Genomic DNA, 11,257 nt, shown 5'->3' with positions numbered 1-11,257 from the left:
TAATTTGTCCATCGCCACGGGGCAAACTACAGCAGCAGGGGCAAACAAGCCCCACTGTTGGCTATGCACTCAAAGCCCACCCGCTACCTGAAACCAACTCTCCCGGGTGTCTGTCGTGTTGAATTCTCAGTGGTACAAGGACAGGCATCTACGTGATGAGTTTTCACTGAAGAAAGGAAGGGTACCGCCCTTGCACCAAGAAGGGTTTGTCGCTAGTCTGAAGGGAGAGCCCTGCCTGTGCTTGGAGAGCAAAGCTGTTGACAAGCTTACTCACTCTGTAGGGGCTGGGAACTGGAAATGCCAATAGAGCCTTCAAATTAATAGGATGGGTGGACGTGGACCATTCAGCCCTTAGGACCATACAGACAAAAAGGGGAGCCTTATGCCTGGAACGTTCCATGGCTCTGTGTGGAATAATTGCTGGAGGTGACTTAGAAATTAAACCAATGTTTTTAGAGATGGTGCAGCATTGAAGAAGCTGCCAGGGTGAAGTGCAGCTGCTATGTGAGGAATCCATTCCATGGCAGTTCCCTTGTAACCATAGATGTCGGCAATGCCAGGAGAACTTGGCGTACTGACTGTAAGAGGAGTTGGCCGGAGGGTGGAGCGGTGCGGGGCCATCGTGGCCAGGCTCAGTGATAAATGGGAACTGGAGGTACCCTGGAGCTGGCACGCTGCATATTTGCCACCCTGGGCCAACAGTCCATCATACTTTTGACAAAATGCTGTCCTTTTGGTGAACTTTGGTCATTCGGTATAATACCAAAACACACCTCCATCCCCAAAGTTACTCGCCTCTAAGGTGCAACCACCCCTCACTGGGCATGCACTTTGAATTTCTTCTAGTCTATCCTTTTAAAAGTAAAGCGAGGAAATTCTAGACCAATCATGATAAAGGTATGCATGACTAGAGTCACTCAGCTCCACCTGAAAGGTAAAAAATAGTATAAAATGTGTGAAGAGGAAGAGGGTGTTGGGGAAGATACCATCGCGTACCACTCTGACTTCTGGGACCAGTTGACGGGCTGAGCCTCCTTCCCCCCCTACTGGATCGCCTTTGGGTAAGACCAAAACATCTGGGTATCCCATCTGTTTCCCCGGGAAAACTTAGAAACCTCTCTATAGCTTCACTTTAAATCTCCAATGCTTCATACCTGCTTAAGCCGTTTGTAGCCTAGCAGCGTTACTCATCTTCTTAGTATTTGTGTGTGTCTTGTAACCAGCAATCCTATCACCGGTAACCCAAAGAACCTGTGTATCTGTTGCTTTAATAAATTGTACTGCTCATTAATCTAGCCGTGATCGTTCTCATTGAACGCCACCGGCTGGGGCATCTGGCAAACAGGTTACTAACAACAAATACTCTGATGAGCGGTCACTTCTACAACCCTTAGAAAATAAACCGTTGACCAAGTCTGAGACTAACACTGGACTTAGCCGCACCTAGACTCCTCTCTGAGCAGGAGTTCAGAAAGCAAGGGGGTCCTGTCTGAACCTCGTGACTCAGCGGTAGGGTCTCCCCCTAGGCACTCCTCAGACTCTTACCATTAACGCACCAGTGAGTTAAATGGAACATATCAGGTTGTATGAGAATGTATTGTCTCACGCCAGTTCATTGTAGAGCTCTGAAAGTTTAGGAGAGTTGGGGAGAAAGAGGTGTTATCAATTTTTGCATTGTAGGGGAGACGATTTGACTGGCTGCTGTATTTGGAAAGACAGTATTTCAGTAAATGTGTACTTAGAAAATGGTGGTCTCGGAGGCTCAACACAATCCTGCTGGAGTCTCTGTAGGTCTCAAAGTAGTTGGCTGACGCTGTAGTAATTTGTGATCCTAAACGCATTGCCCATGTGCATCCCACGTTCGCCGTGCCGTTTTGCTGTTGGCTGCGCTTGGTGAAGGAGCGGAGGGATATTTCACCCCTGAGTCTCTGACAAGATGAGAGCAGGAGCTGGTAGGAGCTTACGCGGTTTCCCTGGAGGTATTTAAAAGACATGAGACGTGGTACTTTGGGACGTGGTTTAATGGTGGACTTGGCAGTATTAGGTTCACAGTTGGGCTCGATGATCTTAAGGGTCTTTTCCAACCTAAATGATTCTATGAGCCTATGATCTGCCTGTCCATTTTGTCCTCTCTGTAGCTACTAGGTTCCTACACCTGCAAGGTCTCAAGGCAATAACTTTATCTTTCCTTGTCCGTATACACAGTTCAAACTCCTACGGTGTCTTTCATGATCTTGCAAGAATTAGATATGCAGCTCTGGCTTTACAGATTCGGTTATGCTCTGACCATATCTTTGAGCCTGCGGCAGTGATAATTTTCATAGCCTTTTGTTTGGGTGCGTCATTCACCTTCCCTCTCTTCTTGCTGGCCTTAACTTAGGTCTGGTGTTACAAAGAAGACACTTGCGTCACCTTTCTAGGCTCTTTCTGTTTATTAGCTTGACTTAGTCCTGAAGAGGCAACTTCCCCCTCTTTTGTGGTGCCATCCTCTATCAACAGCGTGTCAAAATCTAATAAGAGCACCTTTGGATTTTCTCCACTTGTGTCATGTTTCTGAAGAGCGTGCCTTCTAAAAACTTGTTAAAAACAAACAAACAATACCCTCCCCACCCCCCCAAAAAATAACCACCCAAAACCAAATTCCAAAAACAACAGCAAAAAAGCCCCTTTCTGTCTCCTTTTCATGAAGTGTGAGGCATGGAGAAATACCTGTCATTTTTCTGATAGTTTCTAATTAGCCTTTATTCAGAAACTGTTCAAGTGCAAGGCACACGTGAGCTTCTGTTGGATGTGGATTGAGGTTAGCGATGAAGCCGGCTTCAGAATTATGACAAGAATTGATACCCTCAAAGGCAGCTTCAGTGGCTGACACAACCAAAAGGGCACAGACGTTCACAATGAAACATACTAAAGCGTGGGAGGGTCCCTAAGCAGTAATGAAGAATTCAACAGAGAACAGAGAAACATTTTGCCAAATGAACTGTCTTCTTGTTCCTTCCTCTGTCAGGGTGAATGATGTGCCACGTACTTTGCTTACGTCTGGAGAAGGCATCCTCCTCTGAGAGACAGACCGTCCCCACTTCTTGAGAGAACTCGCGTATAACACTGCCAATGGTTTATGTTAACATCTTTATTCCAATTCCCCGTGGGTTGGGTTTGGGGATTTTTTATTCATTTTGTGTGATAATTGTGGTCTTTCATTCTGACTATGCTGGAAAGGAGCTATTCGTAAAACTCGTAATTGCATCAAATCTGGCAATGAAGAATGCCAGCTGAGTGATACAAGTATATTCGACAAGTATTTGTATGCTTTCTAAGAGTAGCAATGTATGTGTTGCTAGCATATTTTTTGGCTAAACTATTTATCTAGCTAAAGGTCTTGATCCACTCTTACTGTGTGGAAAACCTGAGTAGATGATAATTGTGTATTTGATTTGGCTTAGGACGGATACAATTTGAACTAGAAAAGGGGGCACTATGACTGAAACCTATCACAGAGATGTTAGCTATGGTGTAAATTTTTTTATTATTCTTAGTGTGTGTTGTGTTTCATGAGTGATGTAACAGAAGGAAGCCAAACTAGGAAGTGGTGTTTTAAAAACACCAGAGATCTTGTATTTTCTACCAATAAGAAACAACGTCTTGTCCTTTACAGTAATATCTCCTGACATCAGTGTATCAGTCTTCAGTTGGCAAGTGAATACACATGGTCAAGAAAACCATCTACTTGTGACAAGGTACGTACTACTGTGACACACATCTGACAGTGTGCTGAGTCTGGGGGCTTGGTGCTTCTGTAACGCAGCCCGTGAAGTGGTGATGGTTATCAAATGAAATGGCTCCGAACCGAAGCTCACAGCACAGCACCTTGATGTCGAGAGATGTACCTTTCCTAAGTGGGAAGGGGAGAGCAGTCTCTCCGTGCCCTCGTCTTCCCGTCTGCCGGATTCTTCACCAGATTTGTGGTTGTGTGTTAGAGCAAAGAGCACTTGTGCACAGTGTGGCAGCTAAACTGAATTTCTTAGCAAGGTGACCTAGCCCACAGCCTGTTTATTTTGCAAGCCTGATGTAGACTCCTACATTCAAATTGGATGACCTGATGTCAGCTTCAGTTTTCTGGCAGCTGTTACAGTTCAGTAGCTGAATTTTGACTCTACCGTTCAGAGGCTTGTTAGGCATTTGAGCAGGGTTTTCTTTTGAATGTTAGTAAGACAAACTTGAGATTTAGGGACAAGAAGCTGCATTTGGAGTTTGGTTTGCCGTCGTAGGTCGTGCTCGGTGAGTTTCCTTTTCTGAAATCAGTTTCTGAAATCAGTTGCCTGAAATCATTGCCCTTCTGAAGGATTGCCACTACATTAAAACACAGTGTTAGAAGTGCCTAGAATGGAAACCTATTAGAACTTGACTGTTTCACTTCTTTTCTGTCATTTTAGAAAACGACACCTTCATGTTTTGGGTGTCAGACCTTCTTCATGTCTTCATTGTCTAGAAAGCTGCTTGACCTTGGCTTCACTGCTTCCATGCAAACGTTGCCGAGTTCTGCTTGTTCTGTCCCCTTCGTGCATTCCTGATGGCAAACTTGTGTGCACAACATGCGTAACGGGTATTAGCAGAGGATGTTACTGAGAATAGCTAATTGGGCCTCAGTGAACTGAGACGGTAATGCAGAGGCACGCAAATAGAAGGATGCACATCTCCTTTTGCACATGCAAATAAAAGGTACGGAGCGCACCAGCGACGCATGGGAACTCATTGGCAGTGGTGTCCTGGAAAGGTGATGAGACACCAACGGTGGCGGAGGTGATGGGTAAACTCCGGGAGTATGAAGCAAATCTCTCTTCCTCGCTCATCGCTGCTGTTGAGAGACTGTCCCGAGAGGTCCAGCAACTCAAAGAAGATATGACCTGCTCCCCACCAGTAGGGACCGGTATCTCAGCCATTAGGAGTAAGCGTCCCTTTGCTCAAGAGAAAGGATACACGCCACGGACCACCCTGTGGTTTTACCTGCGTGACCACGGAGAGGACATGAAGAAGTGGGATGGAAAACCTACCTCGACCCTAGAGGCACGGGTATGTGAGCTGCAAGGGAAAACAATCACTGAGCGGGGTTTCTCCAGGAAAACTGCTGCTCCAGTTTCCAGTGCGTAACCACGACACTCTGAAAATCAATCTATTATTAGTGTTTGGCTTATTTTTACAACAAATTTCTCATCTTTCCATAATTTCTGTCATTGCCCGGCTTATAACTATTTTCCAGAAATGCTTTACTCAAATTTCAGTTCCCCAATGTACGTTATTATGTTCATGCCTAGCAATTTCTTTCATTAATAAGGGCAGGATTACTACTTGCCCTGTGTGTGTGTTATAGCCCACCCGTCCATTTGTTCCGGTGCCTGTCAGGTCTTTATTATTGGCATCTTTATTCTCATATTTAGGTGGTGTCTCAGGCAGAGTTATTTCTTTTTCTGGTAATAATGCCACAATGCCTGTTTCTGCAGCCTCCTTGGCAGCTTTATCTGCCAGTTGATTACCTGTTTCTGGTGGGGTCTTTCCTGTTCGGTGGGCTTTGCAATGCATTATTGCAACTGCCGGCGGGTTTTGGATGCTCTCTAGCAATCCTTGTATTTGCGCTGCATGCTTGATTTCAGTTCCTTGTGCTGATAAGAGCCCTCTTTCTTTCCAAACGGCTCTATGCACATACACAACTCCAAAAGCGTACTTAGAACCTGTCCAGAAAGTAACCTTTCTCCTTCACTCAGCTCGTGCCACTCCTTGCCGCTCACAAGTGACAAGTCAGGTCTGGCGGTGCCCGGGCGGGTGCTCTCATCAGAGCCCATTTCAATGGTCTGAACACAGCTCTGCTGTCACTTCTCCATTCAGGGCTCCCTCTTTGGGAGTTCTTTAGTAATTCCTATGGAGGTTTTACCACCAGTCCATAACTCACAATCCACGGGTGTCACCGTCCCACCATGCCAAGAAATGCTCGCAATTCTCTTGGTGTATGTGGCTCGGGGAGGCAGCAAATAGCTTCTTCTCATCCCATTCCTAGTTGCCTCTTCCCTGTTAGAATTTCAAAGCCCAGGCAGATGACTGTTTCTTGGACAATCGGTGCCTTTCCTTTTGATACACGGTATCCACTAATTCCCAAGAAATTAAAAAGGCTTATTGGCAGAGGAAAACATTGTTCTTGAGTCTCTGCTGCAATGTAAGGTGTCTTCTACATATTGTGGTACAGTTCCCTGTCCGATTTCTTTCCTCCAGATTTCCCGTTCTTTTGCTAGCTGATTTCCAAAAATGGTTGGGCTGTCCTCCAAACCTTGTGGTAGAACAGTCCAAGCCTATTGTGTCCTTTGCCCTGTTTCAGGATTTCCCCACTCAGAAGCACAAAGTTCCTGGCTTTCAGAGCCAAGGGGTATGCAGAAAAAGGCATCTTTTAAATCTAAAGCTGTAAACCTGCCTTATTCCCTAGCGAGGGTAGTTAGTGATGTGTGCAGGTTTGCAACCACTGGGTGTATGTCTTGTGCTGTCTGATTCATTGACTCACATTCTACCAGTAACTTGTATTTCCAAAATTTCTGAATTGTTGGTACTAGGCCAATTCTCTCTTCTAGTTTTAAAGGATATTCTTTAATTCTTCCTGGTGACAACCCTGGCTCAAGGTCTATCCTTACAGGTTCAGCTCTCTTTGATTTCCCCGGTACCTCTCCTGCCCAGGCAAGGGATATCACTGCATTTTTGACTTCAGCTGGGATTTTCTTTTCCACCTGTTCAATTTCCTGCAATAAAAATAGTGATGCTTGGACAAATTTAGACTCAGGTATTATTACTTCCACCTCCCCATTTTTAAATTTTATCTTGGCTTCTAATTTTTCTAGCATCTGCTCCCTGTGTCTTTCACAACCCTCTCTGAATATCATCAGCAGACAGCCCAGTAAACAAAGTCGCTAACTGGCCTCTCCCTTCTTCTGACTCGGGGTCAAGGGTCGTGTACTTCGGGCAGCTTCTTGCAATTTATTTAGGAAATCAGTCAGAGACTCTTTTCTACCTTGCTTGATTTCAGATCACTTTTAACCAATTTATAGCTTTTGGTGTAGTATTTCTGATACCAAACAAAACCAGCCTCTGATATAGCTTTAATAACAATTTATCTCCATTATCATTAGGGTCCCAGTCAGGATCTACTAAGGGAAAGTGTTGTTCTCCCCGTCCTTGCAATACCCTGATGCCACCTGACCCTCAACCTGCATTCTTGCCACTTTATGAATCATTTCCCTTTCTGTATTACCAAATAATACTTGCAGGATGGCTTCAGCATCCTTCCAGTCTGGGTCCTAAGGTTTAATCATCACCTTCAGAAGTGTTAGCCACACGATCAGGATCATCCCTACAGCTACCGGTGGCTATTTTCCAGTTATATTCGTCTGCGATTGAAAAAGGCACTTTCACCACAACCTGACCCTCATTCCTGACCGCTTGCCTCAGCAGGGCTTGCCATGCAGCTCCCTGCCGGCTGCGAGTTTTCTCCACCAGCGGAGCTATTCTTGAAACATTTCCCTCTGACTCACTGTTAAAAAGGATTAATTAAAAATCAATTAAAGTATTATTGATATAGAATCATAGAATCATTCAGGTTGGAAAAGACCTCTAGGATCATCAAGTCCAACCGCCAACCCAACACTACCAAGTCTCCTAAACCATGCCCTGAAGTGCCACGCCTACACGTCTTTTAAATACCTCCAGGGATGGTGACTCGCCCACCTCTCTGGGCAGCCTGTGCCAATGCCTGAGCGCTCCTTCGGTAGAGAAATTTTTCCTAATATCCAACCCAAACCTCCCCTGATGCGGCTTGAAGCCATTTCCTCTCGTTCTGTTGCTAGTGACCTGGGAGAAGAGACCAACCCCCACCTCGCTACAACCTCCTTTCAGGTAGTTGCAGAGAGCGATAAGGTCTGCCCTCAGCCTCCTCTCCTCCAGGCTAAACAACCTCAGTTCCCTCAGCCTCTCCTCATAAGACTTGCTCTCTAGACCCTTCACCAGCTTTGTTGCCTTCTCTGGACACGCTCCAGCACCTCGATGTCCCTCTTGCCCTGAGGGGCCCAAAACTGAACACAATATTCAAGGTGCAGCCCACCAGAATAAGAGAGGATATAGTGTATTAATAGAATATTATTATGCAAAACACCTCTCTGATCCAAACATGCAACACCAAATCTGTACTTCTGATAACCAAACCAAAATTCAGAGACCGGTCAAGACAATTAACCAAAACGGGGACTCCAACCCCTTTCAGTGGGACCCTGACCCACACCTTAAACTCTGGGGACTCGCACCACGTTCCAAACCTGGGGGTTATCCAAACTTTTGTTTGGGATTACCAAACTGGGGACTCTAACACCGTAGGTACCTTTACAGCCAAACCTGCGTAGCTTTTGCTGCGTCTTATGGGCAGGCAACCAAACCAAACCAAGTTGGAAGAGTGCCTTAAAACTGGCCCGGGGTCTTGCTTCGAGCTCTTCAGTCCAGGGCTCGGAGGTTCTCCCCGAGAATCCCTCGGTTCCGGCTGGAGGTCCTGCGATCCCACGGATCCGTCGAGACTCAGAAGCAGCGTCCCATCTGGGCTGCCAAAACTGACACGGTAAGTCAGCAAATAGAAGAACCCTCTAAAACGCCATTTGTAGTTTTAGAAAGCAGGCAGACTACCTTATTCGTCAAGGATTCCAAGTATTGCAAACTTAGCTATGTTGCTCCAATTAGAGGCGGCCGTAGCTTCTTTTGAAGCTGCTGTCAGGTACCAGGACAAAACGTGCTGCTTGTTTTTTTAAAATACCAAAGTACTGACTTCATTGCTTTCTTGGAAAATGATATTTTCAAAGGACTGGGTGGCTCCATAAATTAGGAAGAAGTACATCCAAGGTCAAGGTTAACAGTGTGGTCATGTAAAGGGAAAGTGGTTAAGCTTTGCAGACTGCAACAAAGGGGACGAACACCTTTGGAAAACAGCTAAACTTGTTCTGGCTAAAGGCCATGGACCCGATCATTAAGGCCGATGTGGAGTCTGACTCATGAGGATCTTCTCAGAGCATGTCGGAGGACACCAAGGACAGAGCACAAAGCCGGGCTTATCACACCTCTGCTCTGCAGCTGCCACTGAAGGGTGCGGGAGCCAGGCAGCAAAGGCTTCCCCTGTATTCACAGGCTGCCTTGCTGGGCTTTACGAGCACCTCCTCCCAGCGTTCCTCCTCCTGTGCTGAGCACCCCGTATCACCCAGTCTGCCCAGCGGCTGACCCCAGCGCCTGTGCACTCCCACAGGAACCACTGCCTCCAAAGTTAGGGCCACCCTTCTCCACTTCTGCTCCCTCCACACGGCTGTAGAAGCAGGAACAGCAACAGTTTGCAGACTCAGTAATTACTGGCAACGGCTCTGTGTGGCAGGGATGCTGTGTTCGCAAGTGTTTTGCCCTGCGCAAGAGGGAACTGCCCCGGTGTACGCAGGCAAAAGGCTGCCCTGCTGAGTGAAGCTGGGCTGGCTTTTTGTGAAAAGGGTTTTTTTTTCTGTCTTGTGACCCATTTGACAAAGCAGATCCACAACTCACAAAGAGGCATAGCCAAGTCTGTCTGTTGTGGGAGTGATTAGGCCAGGAACCTTTCCAAGCCAAAAAGCAGTGTTTTCCACTTAGCCACATCAGGATGAGCCTGGGTTGGTGAATTTTGCTGCACTCGGACTCAGCGGGCGTCACAGCTGCTCCTCACAGCCCACGCGTGGGTCCCTGGGGCAGCGTGCCGCAGCAACGCTCCCACACCAGGGCAGCTCCCAAGAGAAGCCCCACGGCACAGGACCAGCGTTCCCCACGCTGGCACCGCCTGGCCTCGGCATTGCCCCTCGGCCCCCACCTGCACCAGGAAACGCGGGTCCGGCACTGGAGAGGGCAGCTCCCGGCTGCACCGCCGCCCCAGCGCTGCAGAGAGCCGGCCGCGATGCCCAGCCAGGGCCATGGGGTGAGGGGCCGCCGTGGCACACGGCCCTGCCAGGGGGGCAGGATGGGGCAGGCTCTGGGAGCCCCGCCCCCCGAGGTGACATGTGGATGTGGGGCATGCCGGGGGCGGTGCTTGGGGGGGAGGTGTCCCAGGGTGTGTCCATGGGGGTGTGGCCGTGCTGTGAGGTCACAGACCCGCCGTGTCACGCCATGGTGTGAAAATCTGTGCCGCAGGCACTGCTCCAGCAGTGCCAGCCGTGGCAGCAGCAGCAGCAGCAGCAGCGGCATGGTGCAGGCGCGGGGGGCTGCGGCCCCCGCCCACCTCCTCCTTATCCTGCTCCTGGTGACCCTGCAAGCCTGGCACGTCGGGACTGCTCCATGGAAAGTGCGGGGATTAGGTAGGTGGGCATCGAGGCCGGAGCGGCAACTCAGGGGCCAGGCAATAGCCCAAGGGAGCGCTTCTCCAGGCTGGCCACAGTCGTGCCCAGGGCCGTGGCTCTGCCGCTCCCCAACCGCGTTCTGGCTTTCAGCCTCGGGGACGTTCGTCCTTGGGAGATGCCTGCTGAGGAAGACGGGAGCATTCCTGCCCCAGCCCTGCAGTGCTCTCCTTGGGTGAAGCCCTGTGGGACACACAGACCCAGCCCACAGCCCGGGGCATGACGCTCTTGAGTGGAAGGGAGAGACGAGTGCCGTGGAGCAATCCCACGTTTGAACTGCACTCACTGCCGGTCAGCTCTGAAGAAGGACATTGAAATATTTCATGGGAGCGTCTCTGTTCTGTGTTTACAGACGTGGCTGGAGGCGATGGAGATCCAGCTTCCTGGCTGGGGTCCCGGGCTGACGCGCTGGGAGATCGCATGGGTACGTCATGGCTTTTTACTTCCTTTGAGAGCTGCCAGCTCAAAGCCCAGATGTGAGCGAGGCATCTCTTGCAGGTGCAACAATACAGGCCGCGTGTGCCATGTCGTTATGCGATCCCCTTAAACGTTCTGCTATTCAGTTCCGACAGCGAATGTACCAATGTATGATGGCAACTTCTCGTGGGTGTTTGGTTGCAGGTGTGGGTACAGGGAGGGCTCTTCCAGCTTCTGGCCAGGATCCTGTGCTGGAGCTCACCTGGCATGGCTGGGGTGAGTAGTCACTCTTGACCGGCTTCCCAGACTAAGCACTCCTTTTCAAGATTTTATTTGTGAGGAATTTAACTTTATACTTTCCGTTAAGGTCCTCAAAGAGCAGTGTATAAAGCTGAGACAAGCAAATCTTCCCAGCCGTCATCAGAAAT

The sequence above is a fragment of the Phalacrocorax carbo genome, unplaced genomic scaffold (assembly GCF_963921805.1).
Source record: "Phalacrocorax carbo unplaced genomic scaffold, bPhaCar2.1 SCAFFOLD_36, whole genome shotgun sequence".
Taxonomy (NCBI): Eukaryota; Metazoa; Chordata; class Aves; order Suliformes; family Phalacrocoracidae; genus Phalacrocorax; species Phalacrocorax carbo.
This window is presented reverse-complemented; position numbering follows the sequence as displayed.